Below are 17,515 nucleotides of genomic sequence, written 5' to 3' on the forward strand. Positions count from 1 at the left end.
GAAAATCGATTTCTTCCCAAAGTTGTGCTGCAAACCGGTCTAAATTAAAAACCCTCAAAGAGCAAGAAGCTGAAAAACCCTGAATTTTGGCAAGCATACAAATTGGAACAAGAACCAGAGTGTTTTGTACAGAAATGTTTCGAAGAAGATTCCTCTCGTTTCCTTTGGTAATTGGAGCAGCCGTGTAAGCCCATATCTTTACAATTCAATTCGAGTTTGTTGATTTTTCAAAATCGAGCAATACCCTTTGTGTCGCACTGTGTTTATCAGCTGTCCTGCACTTTCTTTATCTCTTAGAATGCTCCATTTGGTCTTTTGGGTTTGTGCCAGATTCATTTGCAGATGCATACATTATATTTTCGTTGATTATTTCGTATTTTTTAACTACCATTATTAGGTTCCTTTGGTTGTAAAAACTGCCGAATCATTCACTAATTGTGTTTTTGTTCCAGTATTTGGTTTGGTTTAAAACTGATTGCTGTGAATACTTTAAGAGTTTAAGTAGTTTACTTGGTCTGTACATTGCCTGCCTTAAGTTCTGACATTGTTAATTTTTGTAGTCGATTTATAGCCAATTCGATATGTAAAATGGTAGGAAACGGCAATGTGGGAGTTTGGAATATGCAATAGTCACGGATAATCGATATTAAGGGAAAACAAATCTTTATGTGGTGTTTGTTATTGTTTATCATGGGCTTCATATTGATAGAAGGCGAGACATTTGTATTTAGAGAGCTAAGACATGAGACGTTCCTTCTTTGAGACGCTTCATAGGTGATCAACTAATCCATAATGTAGCTTTCAATGCTGCGTTCATTAGGACAGCTATGTTCAGGTCATGAGTAGGTTCTACAATGGCAAACATTGTTTCCAGCAACCCTCTTTTTCTCAAGTGTAGATTGTTTTGCTTCGTTTATTTATAAGTTTTAGTTTGTTTCGTCATTTGCCTTTCCTTACATTTTGTAATGGTAATTTAGGAGCCAGGTTTTGATATAAGGATCTGCCTCTTAAAAGGATCTCAAATTGATATCCGAGATCCAAACAGGCTAACATGATGAGTTATTTTTAAACCCTGCATGAAATTAATGTATTCAAAACTGCAACTGTCTTTTTAGTCCTATGGAAAAGTCTGGCCAGTAACGACTTCGTGCAGGTTTCAGTTTCTTATATCCATTCACGAGGCATATAATTTATTTGATAGTATGGAACCACTAGGTCCTCTATGAAGTCAATGAGAGTCTATAGCCTTTCTTTCATTCTGGCATCTATTTACTGGATTGGTGAGGCTTCTCTCTCGCGATACAAGTACTTCTGTCTCTGTGTTTGTGATTGGTTTTTTAACTTCTTAACTGCAATCATAGGCTTTTAGGCTTGTTTTCGTTCTTCTATCCCTTCACTGTATTGCTGAGATTACTGAATTCTTGAGATAGGAATTACACAAGGTAGTAATAGGGAGATCTTGAAGCATTCGGGTGCACAAAAAGTGCAGTGGATTTCATAGAAACAATTGAATTACTAAAAATAACTGCATCTCATTTACACTTTTTATTTTATTTTTTCAGATTGTGTATATTGTTCTTTTTACTACAGATATATACGAATGAAGAATCTGTAGATTGAATATATTTTCAGTAATTCCTTATTCTTCTTAATGCATTACATCCCATTTAATCTTGCTACTTTGTTTCCTGTCCTTTGTGTCTAGTGAAAATTATCTGACATCAAGACTAGGAGACCTTCAGTCATCTAGGTCTAGTTGATTGTTAATGAGAGAATCTTTAAAAGAATTGCATTTCGTATCAGATAGCAGTTAGTGCTTAGTTTCTTTTCTTGGCTGAAATTTCAGCTGTGAATGTGCTAACAAAGTTTTACTGCTGGAATGTACCATTTTTTCTATTTAATGTAGCTTCCCGAGAGCCGTGGTACTTGGTATGCTATTAGTGTACCTTAATATTTTCCCATCCAATTTTCAGTCAGTTATAGAAACTTGTATGTGAGTGATCTGATTTTAAGTGACATTCAAGCTAACCCGACAATTTTACATGAAATTTGCAGGATTGGAGTTGTTTCAGGCAAGGCAATATTTGGACCCCCACTTGATGAGTACTGGAAAAAGAAGCAGCAGGAAGACGTGGCGGCAAAGGAGACTGATGCAAGCTCAAATTAACCAATACTTTCTGAAACTTCTCATGTTCGATTGTTTTGTAGAGGAGTATAGCGATGGGATGGGAATTGGTTATTAATTCATTTGTTCGCACTTAAACAGTAGGATCACGGCAACAGCTACAGCTACAGGTACTTTTTTGAACGCGTTACGCATGGGATCTCGGACATTTATTGTGATGGAAAACAGAATACTAAACAGGATTGGAAACCGGTATCATTGAAATATTGATCATTAGTCTCGGCTCTTCAGGATGGAAGAATTCTGTATAAGACCAGTGCCATTGTCAGAGGAAATTCATTCTACTGGTTAACCATTCCATCCCTTCTCTGAGACGCCATTGTGATCGAGAGCTCAACGATATTGATTTCCGATACTGTTACTATTCCGTTTTCCATCATGTTGAAACTATCACAGTGGAGGTACTCAAAACTAAGTACCTGCTGAATTGTATTTAATTTGTAACATTTCAATAAATACCTTTTTTTGAGCTTTGCTGATATAAAGAGGAAAATTGCCCTACTATATAAACTTCGTTCAGATTAATAATGAGCTTTCATGATGCTTCCAATAAGTCATTTCCTTCCCATTTTGCTTTGACACTATTAAACCTTTATTCTGTCATACAATTGGGCCCTTGATTTATGATTATGATGATTTCATCGACAAAACTGTGTCGGTTTATTTATTAGATCGTAGATAACCAAACGACTTTCGATTTAAGTGAATTTTTATAGGGATGAATTTTCAACGATGACCTAAAAAAATGATCATTCGAATTATGAGAAATAGTTCAGAGGGGCCCATTCTTGTGGTTTGCGCCATCTGAAGTTACTAACTGGTTAGCGCATAAGTGCTCACGTATGTATAGTCTTTTAATTCAAATAGAGGGAAGTGAGAGTCAAAACTCTTGTTTAGAATTGGGGTGTAACCAAGCAAGTGATCGACGACTAGAACTCTTGCAAACCTTGACTACTTATGAAGAAGGGTAATTTCTTGGAAATAACATATTAATATTGACCTGTCTGCAGTCTAACCCCCCAACTGAATGCCAATTCTTTGCTGTTGATTCTTCTTACCAACAACGCAAGCAAGTTTCCATAATTGGATTGTATTATATAACGGGATTTTCTACAGTACTGAGTATGAGATATTTTTGGTGTTTTAACCAATTGATCTTTGTTTAAAAATACAAATGTCAATATCTAACGGTTCAAATATCCAGCGTACGAGATTTTGTTGGATAACTCATAGGTGTGTATGTGAAGGTAAAGTCTATGATTTTGAAGGAAACCCATCCTTTCTAGTCTTACCATTTTGTGGAGATTGTGAGGGATAAGTTTCCTTGAAGAGTAATCCACCGTCTGCCTTTAATTTAGACAAAATTTCTTCATTGAGCGTCAGACGACGAGCCCAAGTTCCAATCTACAAATGTACAATAAATCAACAACGGTACCAATCCACAAGAATTAATGGAACTTGAAATTCTTCTCTTGAATGCATCAAATCTTAAATTCTCCTCCGTCGTAAGCAGCAGTCTCTAATCAGTTCTTCAATCGAACCAATGCAAATGAAATGTACGGCCTTGAACGAAATACGTACAGACGGACTGCCAAACACAGAGACAGAGATATAGTAGCAATGACAGAGGATTTTGCAGCAGCATATGTCACTACCTCAAGACCCCTGTGACCCTGTCCACGGTTTCCTCGTGAACAGAATTTACGCTTCTTTTCATCCCATCGTTTAATCTCTCCAACAAAAACTCCAAGAATGACCCAACCGCTATCTTTCCTCTCGCCATCCACATTTCTTGCCTTCGAATGCATCGATAACCCCTGCTGCCTCAAGCCCTCATCTCTAGCTGGAATAGGAGCTCGAGTTTGATTTTGAAGGGCTCGCTTTGATTTTCAAGTGTTCGCCTTTGAAGTCGAATCCGTTAACACTTGGTGAGATGTTCGGATAAGAGTTTCAACCGCACCATTGCAGACAGACGACACCATGTCTCTCACTTTGGTTTCATGCTTGGGGCTAGTTCACCCTGAGAGGATGTCGTCATAGGTGTGGATACAATCGCCAATCAAGTCTCTGAACTATTCGCCTGAAACCACGTTCACCCATCTCGGAACATCGTTCGTTTCTTGACACATAATCGCCAATACTCGGGGAACTGTTTCCGCCACACTTGCCATCTGCATACAAAGCTAATACCAAATTCCTAGCAAAACTTCCAACAACAGAAGCTTGAACCACCAGAAACTGCACCATCCCCATCACGTGCTGTTTTCGATTGATAACCCCGCAATACCCCCAAAGTTACAGCCTGTGTGACCGTAACAACAGACTCCGAAAACTCATCACACCTAGCGATTTTCGATAATTGCTTCAAACTATATTCGGAATTTTATCAGAAACTAAAGCCCCTAAAAGCCTTAAAATTCTCTTTCTTTTCTGAGATACTGAAGGAAAATGATAAACCCTATACACACCATAACCGGAGAAGCCTAAAGCGGCCGCTACGACAAGCCACTTCTTCCTTTTCAGGGCAAATTCGACACCGTTTTTCGCCAATTGCAGGTCCATCAAGAATTCGAAAATCTCGAGGACCCATTCTGATATTTGCTTCAAAATTTCACCAGCTATTTGGTTTAGTTGAGAAAAGAAAGCATCAAGATTATATTATAGTACGTCAAGTGAAACCAATAGTTGAGAAAAGAAAGCATCAAGATTCTGTTATTTCATGGATAGCAAACACAATGGTCATTTGGGTTTTTCAACAAACTGTTGGGGGTCCTTTTATCCCAAATTGCAAGACTATGTCACGGAGGGAGAGTCGATCCTGTGAAAGTGAGAAGGGGATGTGTTATGAATTGTAATTGATTTCCTTGATTACACTTTAGTTAATTGAATTAGGGGTGTAGTTAAACTCGGATTTAGAAGATTTTAAAGGACTTTAAAATCGTAGTGTAGTCAACTAAAAAATTGTAAATCCAATAAACAAAAAATGTGGGAGGTTCTGAGCTTGATGCTCTGAGCTGGTGAGTTTGCTTAAGTGTGGCCACGGGCAGGGTGAAATTCTTCATAGCCTCTCCTGGCCTGGAATGGGTGAATAACCATGGCCTGCTACTAGTTGTCCCTCTTTTTAAAAGAAAAAGAAACATTAAAAGATTTTAAAGGATTTTAGAATCTATGCAAATCTAGGTGTAGTCTATTGAGATTTTATTAGAGATTTTAAAGTCCATCCAAATCTAAGTGTATTCAGAAAATTAAGATTTTGTAAGATTTCAATAAGTTGTGGATTTTGTGGGATTTGAGAGCAATAAGTATATATAACCAAGATAAAAAAGAATCCGACCTCACCACATAGGATTTCAAATATTTTTCCATCTAGGCAGTCCTCAAATCTCTACCAATCCCAGCCATACACATAGTGACGCAGACAAGTCGACGAACACCAATCAAGAAATGTTGCATGACTATTGCCTCTAGCTTCTCTAAAAATGTTGTCAAAATTGATGGCGAAACAAATTCCAACGACAAGGATGGGGACGAGGCTGATTTTTTGAAGGTTGTTGCAATTGTCGGCGAACTGAACATTTGCTAAATAAATTAAAAAAACAAATCGAATGAACAAAATAAAGGGCAGGCTTTGATGATGGTCGTTGGTGGCGTAGCAGTGCAAAAAAATTCACCAAAGGTTGTTGATGCATCAATTGAGAGAGAGATGGAGTCTTAATGGTGTGAAAGGGGACACGAAGAAGGAAGGGATAAAATGGTTATCAAGTATAGTAGGTCAAGGGGAAAAGAGGTTTTTTTATTTTATTTTTTTTAAGAAAAACATTATATGAAAATCCACCACAATCCATCAAAATCTACAAACCAAGTCCATCTAATTCTTTAAAATCCGGATGTAGTCAATTAAGTTTTAAAAGAAGATTTTAAAAGACAATAAATCATGGTGTAGTCAACTTAAGATTTAAGAGGATTTTGAATAATACATTCAAATCCAGAGGTAGTCGATTAGGATTCTAAAAAGTCCATTCAAATATGTAGGTATTTGAAAATGTCATAGATTTTGAAGGATTCCTTCCTTTTTTTCTTTTTTGGTGAAACGTTGTTTTATTCGAACACAATAATTACACAAGAAAAGGCCTAGATACATACACATAAACAAAAAGAAGGACCTAAGAAGCAACTAAAGAGCCCAAAACAAAGAAAACACCGAAACAAACCCTAGCCGCTTCAACCCGTCGTTGCCGAAAAACCGCTTACCAACCAACAGAAACGAACGTTCCCTGCACACACCTAAAAATAAGCTGAACAGAGCCCCAAAACTAGAAGAAAACTGAGTGAAAACAGAACCCCAAAATAAATCCCCAAACACCGTCGAGCACCACACCGGTAGCTGCCACACATTGAAAGAAGCTAGCAGGAAGAAGCAACAAAGTGAAACCCAAAACGAAGGAAGCCAAGGGAAAGAGCAACCTACTAACAACAGTGCCATCAAAAGCAATCCCAAGGAAGGAGGTAGTGTGAACACCCGAGCGAAAACTCTACACACCTTAAGGGTAAAACGCGAAAAATTGTGATACAAAGATGTAGAAGCCAAAGCAGGATGTGAAGTTGAAGAAGGATGAGGCTGATTGGGTTAAAGATGGAGTAAAGTGTTGAGGAAAGTGGAGGAAAAATGAGAAAAAGATGGAGAAGAGATGCAAGAAAGGGAAAAAGGAAGAAACAGCAGAAGGAAAAAAAGGGAAAAAAAAAGTGGAAGGAAGGAAGAACGAAAGTGGAAGGGAGAAAAAAGGGGGAAAAGTGGAAAGGAAGTGGAAGGGAGGAAGGAAACTAGGGAAAAGGGGCTACAGACAAAGAAATCAAGGGCACAAGAAGTTGGAAAAAAGTGGCAATCAGGCCCCTGGAGAGGGGGGAAACAGAAGCTCAGGGAGAAGGAAAGGAAAAGAAAAATGAAAAAGGAGAAGAAGAGGACTGCTACAGACCTTGACCATAGCTAGGATCGGTGGCTGCCGAAGGGACGAAACGGGGAACACTCAAACACTGATGAGAAAGGCTCTCACAACTGGAGAGAAACTTTATAATTTTTACATGGGCTTTTGGAGGGATTTCTTTAAGTAAAGGATTTTGTAGGATTTGGGAGTGAATTTTATGCATAACAAAAGGCTACAAGAATCTCATCTTCCCCCTAGGATTTCTTTTCAAGCTTCAGTTTGACTTTTCTCTCCCAAGCCGATATAAGCACCAAATTGAACTCTGGGACCTTTCTTCTTCATTGTGTTCTTGGGTCCCACTCTTTCTTGGTATGCATTTGTTAAGTGGTCAATTTCCATTTCTTTTAATTTTTTTTTTTTTATAGATGATTTTTCTGAAGATTTTGGTTTGTGGGTTTTTCTCCTTTGATTTCAAAAACTGTTTGTGAACAGTATGAGGTTTTTTGTTGCGTGAAAAGTATGAAGGTTTTGTTGTTGATTTTGCTAGGTTTGTCGCTGGTTTTGTGCTTTTGATATTGAATGTACTTCTACTGGTAATTTCCCATTTCTCTCTCAGTCTAGTTGTATCGATTTGTTCTTTTCGGGTTTTCGAAATCAAGATTTGTATGTGAATGAGAGATGTACCAAAAAAAAAAAAAAAATTTAATGAATTCGAGTCTTTATCAAAATTTTCGAGAGTTTTGATCTCGGACTTACTTTAGGTTTTCTAGCTTCTCAATAATTAAATATAAATACTCTCATTTCAACAAAATTTAATTTTCTTTGCTATACAATTTCATAACTAGTAATTGATCTCTTATTTCGTTCTTTTTTTTTTTTTTTTTTTTTTTTTTTTTTTTTACAATTGATATTGGATAAGTGGATTCAAACTCGGGACCTCAGTGCAAGAACTTATTTCTTTCTTTGTTGAATAAAAAATCCGGTTGGTTTTGTTCCTTCCATTCTTCTTTCTTCCTTGATTTCTTAATTTCCACTATTTTTTCTGGGTCAATCTGTTATGGCCCGATACCAAATCCTTACTCAACCTACAAGTAAAAGGTAACAATGGAGGAGAAGGAGGGAGAGAGAAGAAGGAGCGGAGCTCCTGTTTGTTTTTGTGAAATAATATTTTCTAATTCAAATGATAGTTATCCCTCTCACATCAAAAGTGTGTGTACATATCTTTTTACATCACTTGCCAGATGGCAGCAAACCTATTTAACTAGTTATTCTCTTAATAAAAGTCTATTTCCACTACTACCTCCTGATTGTGATTAAGCTAATCACAAATCCTAACATTACCCCTTCCTCAAGTAAAACCTTATCCATTAGGTTTTTCAAAATTTAAAATCAGGGAATTTAGTTACAAAAGAATCATACTCCTCCCAAGTAGCTTCTTCTGGGGTGCCACCTTCCTAATGAATCAACACCTGAACTCCAACAACATTTCCTTTCTTGTAAACCCTTCGACTCAGCACAGCAATAGGGTTGCCTATCCGAACACCATCATCTCTTATCTCTGGAAGAACTGAGACAGGTATCACTTGTGGCTTGAGATGTTTCTTTAAGCAACTTACATGAAATACAAGATGTATTTTTGTGGTTGCTGGCAGTTTGAGTTTGTATGCTACTTTCCCCACCCTTTGCAGCACCTCGAAAAGCCCATAGAACCTCGGTAGTAGCTTGTGATGAGAGTGATGATTAAGTGACTGCAACTGATAAGGAACCAATTTAAGATACACTAGATCCCCAACTGCAAACTCCCTTTCAATTCTGTGTTTATCCACTTGAACCTTCATCTTGTTTTAAGCTAGGGTTAAATTGGATTTGAGAATGGACAACATTTTATCCCTTTCCAGCAAGTTTTGCTCCACAACATCCAATTTAGCTGACCCCAATTCATAGGAAGCAACATAAGGGGGAGGGTATCCATAAACTAGTTCAAAAGGTGTGAACTTAGTGAAAGTATGATAGGAGGTGTTGTAATTCCATTTTGCCCAAGCCAACTGTTTCACCCATCCGTTAGGTTGTGTTCCCACAAAACATCTCAGATAAGTCTCGAGGCATCTGTTTAGCACCTCAGTTTGCCCATCTGTTTGTGGGTGATAACCAAAACTCATACTCAGAGTTGATCCCTGCAATTTGAAAAATTCTCTCCAAAAGTTGCTGAGAAATATAAGATCTCTGTCACTCACAATATTGGTTGGCATGCCATGTAGTTTGAATATATGGTCCACAAATGTTTGAGCCACAGATGCAACTGTGTAAGGGTGAGATAGTGCAACAAAGTGTGCATATTTGGTGAGCTTATCCATTACTACAAGGATCATAGATCTCCCTTGACAATTAGGCAACCCATCTATAAAATCCATACTGATTTCAGACCACACCTTTTGAGGAATGGGGAGTGGCTACAACAACCCTGGAGGTGCCATTGTCTCATATTTCTGTAGTTGACAAACTTGACATTCACTCACAAACTGTTTAACATCACCCTTCATTCCTGCCCAATAAAATTGTCGCTTGATCCTCTGATAGGTCTTGAGAATTCCTTGGTGACCTGCTACAGGGGTAGAATGATGTTCTTCCATGATCTTAAACTTTCAATGGGATGTTGGATTGATGACAATCTGAGTCTTATACTTCAAAAAACCATTATCAACACTGAACTTAGATGCATTGGAACCAAAAGAAGCCACCTCCTGCACCTCTTTAATCTTCTGTGTAATCCAAGCATCTTGCTCCACTTCCCTTCTTAGTTCATCCAGCCACCCAAAATAAGCGTATGTAATTGCTAAGCACTCGACCATCTTTACATGATTACAAGTTCCTTCAGTTTGACTATGAAATTCAAATTCCCTGGAAAGAGCATCAGCTACAATACTATCTCTCCCATGCTTATATTGTATCTCATAGTCATACCCCATTAATTTGGAGACCCATTTCTGCTGAAAAGAAGTATTAGCCTGTGCTTGAGGAAGTATTTTAAGCTGTGATGATCAGTTTTAATGACAAAATGTCATCCTTGCAAATAATTTTGCCATTTCTTCACAGCAAAAACAATGGCAATTAACTCCCTTTTATAAGTGGACAAAGCTTGGTTCCTCGGTCCCAAGGGTTGACTAGCAAATGGTATGGGTTTCCCCTTCTGTTGCAAAACTGCACCTATTCCCACACCTGATGCATCACATTCTAGCTCAAATGGTGCTGAAAAATTGGGTAATGCTAGTACTTGGGCTGATGCCATGATCTCCTTCACGATTTGAAATGCTTCATTAGTCGCAAGATTCCACCCAAAGCTATCCTTCTTGGTCAATTGGTAAAAGGGTTGACAAATGTTGCCATTATTAGGAACAAACTTTCTGTAATATCCAGTGAGACCTAAGAACCCCCTCAACTGTTTGACATTTCGCAAGAATGGGCCAATCTAATACTGCTTGTATCTTGGATGGATCGACTGTAACCCCCTCCTTGGAGACAATGTGTCCCAAGTACTCCATGGAACTTTGCCCCAAGACACATTTCGATTTCTTCACAAACAGTTGATGTTGCTGCAATATTTCAAAAGCTTTCCTCAAATGGCCTGCATGGTCTTCCCAGGTCTTACTATAGATAAGAATGTCATCGAAAAACACCAAAACAAATTTATGAAGATAAGCCTTAAAGATGTCATTCATTAGGCTTTGAAATGTGGCCAAAACATTGGTAAGGCCAAATGGCATCACCAAAAACTCATAATGGCCCTTGTGGGTTCGAAATGCAGTCTTAGCAATATCATCGGGGTGCATTTGAATTTGGTGATGGTCGGACCTCAGATCTAACTTAGAAAAGAAACAAGCACCAAATAACTTATCCAATAGGTCATCAATGAGTGGTATGGGGTACCTGTCCTTGATAGTTAGGGAATTTAATTCTCGGTAGTCCATGCACATTTTTCAAGTTCATTCTTTCTTCCTAACCAAAAGTACTGGAAAGGAAAATGGGTTGCGGCTTGGTCTAATGAAACCAGCCTCCAATAACTTCTGGACAACTTTCTCAATTTCTGTCTTCTGCAAGGGTCCATAGTGGTATGGTCGTATGTTAGGTGGTTGTGCACCTGGCACCAGTGGAATTTGGTGATCATGGTTCCTCGCAAGAGGTAGCTTAGATGTGATGGCAAAGACTTCCTCAAAATCTCTTAATACGTCTTGTAATTTTGTTAACTGCTATGGAGTGAGGGTGGAAGCCTCTAATTTCTCCTTGTTGATTGAGTAAAGTAGCATGCCGAGATTAGAGTTGCAGCCACTATACACCCAAAACCATAGTTATCAATTAAAAGTCCCATAGAATCGGAATAAGAGTAGAAAGCCACTGTACTCCCAAAACCAAGCCACATCATCCCCATGGAAGGGGAAATTGATTAATGGTGCACCCCCCACCTTCAGTGGTATTGCCTAACAAGTACCTTGCCCTTTAAGCTTGCCCCCATTAGCTACCATTACTTCAAAAACTTTGGAATTGTTAACAAACCAACCCCACTTTTTGATTAATCGAGAGTCTATGAAATTGTGAGTACTCCTAGAGTCTAGCAAAATCCTCACATGTTGATTTTTCACAAAACCCTCGATCTTCATGGTTTGGATTAATGGTGTACCATGTGTTCCAAAATAAGCACACTCACTCAATTCCATGTGCTGGAATTCTAGGGGTAATTCATCTGTATTCTTAGTACATTCATCCTTATTCCCACTACTTTCTTCAAGAACCGTAAGATCATCCAAATCAAGCACATCAAGCATTAACAACTGTTTATGGGGACACTTATGACCTCTCACCCACTTCTCTTCACAAAATCGAATTTCCCCACGCTCCTTATTGTGTTGGACTTCATCGGGAGTTAGCTTTTTATAAGGGATAATACCTATTCGTGGTCTATTTGGTACATCAGTGGTCACTAGAAGGATTGCATGCTTAGAAGTAAGAGCTACTTGAGAATTAGTGTTTCGACTATCACTAAGTTTATGATCAACCTGAACAGCTAGAGCAATTGCTTCATGCACAGTGATAGGTCTAAACAACTTAACCTCATGCTTGATTTCCTTCTTCAACCTACCCAAGAAACAACTCTTCAAAAGAATAAGACCAACATCAGAGGATCGAGTAGCAAGCTTATGAAATTCAAGGATGTAATCCTTCAGTGTACCTGTTTGGTGGAGCTTGAATAAGGATTTGGTGCAGTCTTCAAACTCTGAAGGGCCAAATTCCTGGCAAAATTCTTTGGTGAATTCACTCCATGTGGGAGTAGCTTGGAGGCAATCCATCCATCAAAACCAATGGAGGGCTTCGTTGTCCAAGTAAAAAGAGGCTGTGACCACATGCTGATGTTCTGGTACATAACAGTAGGTGAAGTATTGCTCCACCTTATAGATCCAAGCGAGCGGGTCATCATCGTCACCGAAACGGGGAAATCCATGCATTGATGCCACTGAGGTCGAGGAGTGAACCCTCCACCATCGAAATTTTCATGCCAATGAGGGCGAGGAGTGTCTAAGCTTTGACGATCGGCGTCTTCAGCAATGATCGGAGGAGGAGGCACCGGATCAGAGATCGGAGGATGAGTATCACCAGAAGAAGTTCCCCCACCGTTGAAAGCGATTTTGTGGCGAAATTGTTCAAAGCCCACTACTAATTTCGTATCCATGGCCATAGCATGACTGGACAAAGCAGCGGCAATGGTTGATTCCAATGAGGTGGAGCGAACATCGATGGAGAATTCTAGAGCAGTGAGACGAGCATCCATGGCTTATTTGAGAGAGATGTTGGTGGAGCATGGCATAAAAGAGGGAGACCATGATCGAAATGGATGATACCAATGTTATGGGGACAAAATAATTATATCGTTAGGGCAAATCTTAGTCTTTCCCTAGAACATAGCTATGTACTTCAAAGATTTGTGATTTAACTTCCAACACTAACTAATTATAAGATTAATTATATAATTGTATAAGATAATCATTAGGTGCCGTAATTTATCTCTCTTATCTCATAATAATTAACTTCACAAACAAGCTACTGGCAACAGACGACACCGCCGCTCTCTTATCTCCTCTACACCTTCTCATACATGCATTACATGTATATACAGCGATCAATTAGAACTGCAGCAAATGCCGCTATCTCCTTATTGTAACAAAGGAATTGCAAATTGTTCATACATGTTCTGAGTAGAAGAAGAAGATGGAGATAATTTACCAACCCTACATCGATCCGGAATTTGAATGCCTCATTGAAAGAATCTACCCTCCATGGTATGTATATGAACTTCATTAACTTTGTGTTGGAGAATGCTGGAGGAAATCATATAATTGGGTTGGTTTTGGAATCTGCAGGGTTTGTATCGACAATGACTCATACAAAGATTGCACCCTTGTGAAGGTGAGATCATTATTCATATTATTTAACAACTTCAATCATCTACTTATCTAATTAATTAGTCTATATTTTATCTTGTTGGTGGGTGAAAGACATGGGTTATGGAAATTCTTTATTCATTTATTTTTTTTATTTGGATTTTGTTTTTTATTGGCAAAGTTTGACACCCATAGACTCAAAACCAAGGGCATAGTAGCTAGTATTGGATACCAATTTGCAATACCTGATATGCCAAAGTTATCGACAAGGTACCTATAGGTTAGTTACCAGCGACCGCAGATTGGCTTGGGTACTGAACAAATATTTACCCTGAAATAATAATGTATGATATGTGCCATGATCAATGATGATCATTAGAAACTAAAGACTAAACACTTATTAATGAGCTTTTAATCTAATTTTAAGTGATTAGTATTAACTAGAAATACAGAGTTTGACATTGATCAAGAATCTTAGAGAATGCAAGAAGGTCGAAGAACCAAGGAAAAATCTCAAAAAACTCAGAGAAGAAAAAGGCTTCACGACTCTTGTATTGTTATTCATTGAAGAGTTATTACAAGAGAATCCAATATAAAGGACTATCACTACTTTCTTAATGACTAAGCTACCCCTCAACATATCTCACTAAATCTTATCCAATTAACCAAATCTTACAACTATATCCAACTGTCCTTACAACCAAATCCAACTGATTTGCTGACATGGCAATATGTAATATTGCCATGTGACCATACTCATCAATTAGAAACCACACCCACTACTGTAAGCCCAACTTGACCTGCATATAAATAAATAAAGAGGATAGCAGCTGCAGAATTTAAAGTATGAGGGAAACTCTGTTCTCTGATGTCCACCGAGAGGAGGGCCACTAGGAAAGTAGAAAATATCAAATATTAGTTGTTTCCAGAGAAACGAGGCGGTAAGCTTTTGTTTGTTGTCGTCATGTATTTTCCTTTTGCATTTCAGTTTCCACGCCAGAGTTAACAGTTCCATGCACGTTATCATCTTTGTTAAAACTTGTCTATCCATATGCAGTGGCAAAACCCTAACCAGATGACGTCATCTAGTTGTAAACAAACCATAAAACTGTTTTTTTTTTTTTTTTCTTTAACTGATAATTTGCAGGTTGACAGTGCAAACAAACACGGGATTTTATTGGAAATGGTCCAAGTTTTGACAGATCTTGACCTTGTTATTTCCAAATCATACATATCCTCCGATGGTGGATGGTTTATGGATGGTAATTATTCTCCCTAATCCACCTTCAACATTCTTAAAATACACATGCAGTCCTTTTATTATATTCTAATAATACCATCCGATTTTATTGTATAAAACTAAATGCTTCTGAATATCCCTATTTGTTCGTATTAATCGAAAAATTGGATTTAATTCTTATAACCTTCTGAGATATGAGCGAGTCATCCACGAGTACTTGTGTGCCGGATTTTCATGTGGGTCAGTGTTCCACGTAACGGACCAACTCGGCAACAAAATCACTGACGAAAGCCTCATACTATATATTCAGCAGGTTTCCTCCCTCACTCTCTCTCTTTAGTCTCTTCTCGTTTTTCCTCTCTCACAATCAAAGAAATTTTTGTGTGTTACATATATGTATTCATCTAAATAATAAACATTAAACTCGATATGTTCCAGTGAATTTATAACACCATGCATGTCGATAATCACATAGCAGTAAATTTTACTGAATCCGTTTTGTACTGATTTTAATGGCTTGGTGATGCAATTTTGGTTCGTTAATCTGTCTATTTAAACGACACGTAGGAAATATCCAATAAAAATTGAAACGATGCGTAGTAGATAGAGCCAGGCAGCTGCATGTGCAAAATAAAACGCATAATCTCTAGCATTTATTGTTATATAACAAATTTGATCATAATCACACGTCTCACATTCTCTAATCATCATACTCTTAGTTCTGTTCTTTCATTTGGTTTTAATGATAATATTTAACAAAATTTTCAGGCACTGTGTACTAGGAGAGGTGAGATTTCAAAGGAGGCGAGAGTATGCCTAAGAAGAGAAGTAACACTAGAACTGAAGGACTTGGCCTTAGAGATGACCAGCAAGGACCGACCGGGACTCATGTCCGAAATATCGGCAGTCCTTGTGGAGTTGGGCTGCAACATTACTGCTGCGATGGTTTGGACATACAGTACCGGGCAGCAGGCATTTTCTATATGGAAGATGGGTTGAAGGGAGGACCCATCACGGATCCAATTAGACTGGTTCATGTGCAGGAGCAGCTGGGGAATGTGATTGAGGCCCATCACAAGGACGGTGAGAAGAGGAGCGTAAAGCTGACCACCCCGGCTGGTGGCCACACCCACAAGGAGCGGCAGCTGCATCAATTGATGTATGCCACCAACGATTACGAAAGTTGTCGTGGTTGTGATGGCGGTGGCAATAGTGCACACAAGAAGGGCTGTGATCAAACCCATGTAAACATAGAGAGTTGTAAGGAGAAAGGATATTGGGTTGTGAACGTGAGAAGCCAAGACCGTCCTAAGCTACTGTTTGACACTGTGTGTGCCCTAACCAACTTGCAGTACGTGGTGTTCCACGCGGTGGTTTCCTCCAGGGGCACCATGGCTGATCAGGTACATACTTTTCATTGACCTTGTGCACGGCAACTGAAATCTATCTCGTTGTATGGTGTGTGATGCTATTTAAATACGAATGTCGCGTCACAGGAGTATTTCGTCCGGCACAAGGACGGATCCACATTGAACACAGAGAGTGAAAGACACAAGCTTACTCTATGCTTGGTTGCTGCAATCGAGAGGAGGATCCCACATGTATGTCCATTTATCCGACCATTGCATCTTACGATTCAAAAATACAATCTTTCTAGCATTACTTGTCGACATTATGGAAAACGGGAATTCTTGCAGGGACTGAGGCTGGACCTCTGCGCTAAGAATCGGATGGGGCTGCTATCCGACATCACAAGGGTTCTGAGAGAGTATGGGTTATCAATATCAAGAATCTCACTTGGAATACGCAATGAGAAAGCAGTAGGATCAATCTATGTCACAGATGCTCCAGGACACGATATAAGTCCAAGCACAGTGGAGCTGGTGACAAAAGAAATCGGAGAATCCGTTATCGTAGTTCACAAATCACAAAAGTGGGCTCTTGAGGGCTCCTCGTCAAGGACGAGCCAGAAGGTAGCCAACAGAAGAGAAGAAGAAGAAAGACCAAGATTCTCACCTGGAAGCTTGGTCTGGTCACATCTGGAGCGACTTTCCAGCAGTTTTGGACCCCTCAGATCATAAGTTGCTGCTAAGTACTTGGTCCCTTAGTTTAATGTGTTGTATGTGTGGTTGTGCCTGTAAATAAGTCCGTTGTCAGCGGTTAGCTTAGTTGATGTTTCACCTCCGTAGGTTTATTAACATCTATAACGTCCCACATACCGGTGCTTAACACCATCGCTGCTGCAGCCACAACCATCATCAATATATCCCTAACACGTTTTATTTTCCCTCTGGTTGGACATTATCATTAATGTGTAACACATAGAAAAGATAATTCTTAGCTCCCTACGGTTGAAGAGTCATGTCTCTTTTGAGTGCAAATCGCAAGCCGACACACTAAAGTCAGTTGTACAAAGAACAAAACAAAACGTTGTACCAAAAACCAAAAAAGAAAAAAAAAAAAAAAAAAAAAAGAAAAAAAAAGAAAGAAAGAACAGAGAGATGCCCCAAATAACAAACAGAGAAATCCCTAAAGCCGAAAAAAACTCAACTACAATAAACCTCCATAACAGAAGAAAAACAGGAGCAAATGACAGTAAAAGGTTCAGACCCGAAGCACCAAAAAAGGAATAAACAAACACAATCATACACTAGATGGTTTGAACCTACCCTATTAGGTGAGGAGATACCGCCATTCTAGTAGGCATTCACCAAATTGTCAACTACATGTTAATAGAGGT

General features: G+C 38.8%; 1 long non-coding RNA gene and 2 pseudogenes across 2 annotated transcripts; 2 read left to right on the forward strand and 1 right to left on the reverse strand.

Moving 5' to 3' along the window:
- Window positions 1-2,738, forward strand: LOC148690682 (uncharacterized). Its single transcript, XR_015956421.1, has 2 exons — window positions 1-184; window positions 2,056-2,738. It is a non-coding gene; the product is annotated as an uncharacterized LOC148690682 (long non-coding RNA).
- Window positions 2,739-3,584: 846 nt separating this feature from the next.
- On the reverse strand, window positions 3,585-4,792 carry LOC148690683 (protein PHLOEM PROTEIN 2-LIKE A10-like; annotated as a pseudogene).
- An 8,570-nt stretch (window positions 4,793-13,362) lies between these two features.
- LOC137724079 (ACT domain-containing protein ACR1-like) lies at window positions 13,363-17,160 on the forward strand (annotated as a pseudogene). The gene is made up of 7 exons (XR_015956129.1): window positions 13,363-13,433; window positions 13,515-13,560; window positions 14,683-14,797; window positions 14,910-15,088; window positions 15,544-16,178; window positions 16,272-16,376; window positions 16,473-17,160. The product of XR_015956129.1 is annotated as an ACT domain-containing protein ACR1-like (transcript).
- Window positions 17,161-17,515: the final 355 nt, after the last annotated feature.

This window comes from Pyrus communis, chromosome 15 (genome assembly GCF_041283825.1).
Source record: "Pyrus communis isolate YQ-2024b chromosome 15, ASM4128382v1, whole genome shotgun sequence".
Lineage (NCBI taxonomy): Eukaryota > Viridiplantae > Streptophyta > Magnoliopsida > Rosales > Rosaceae > Pyrus > Pyrus communis.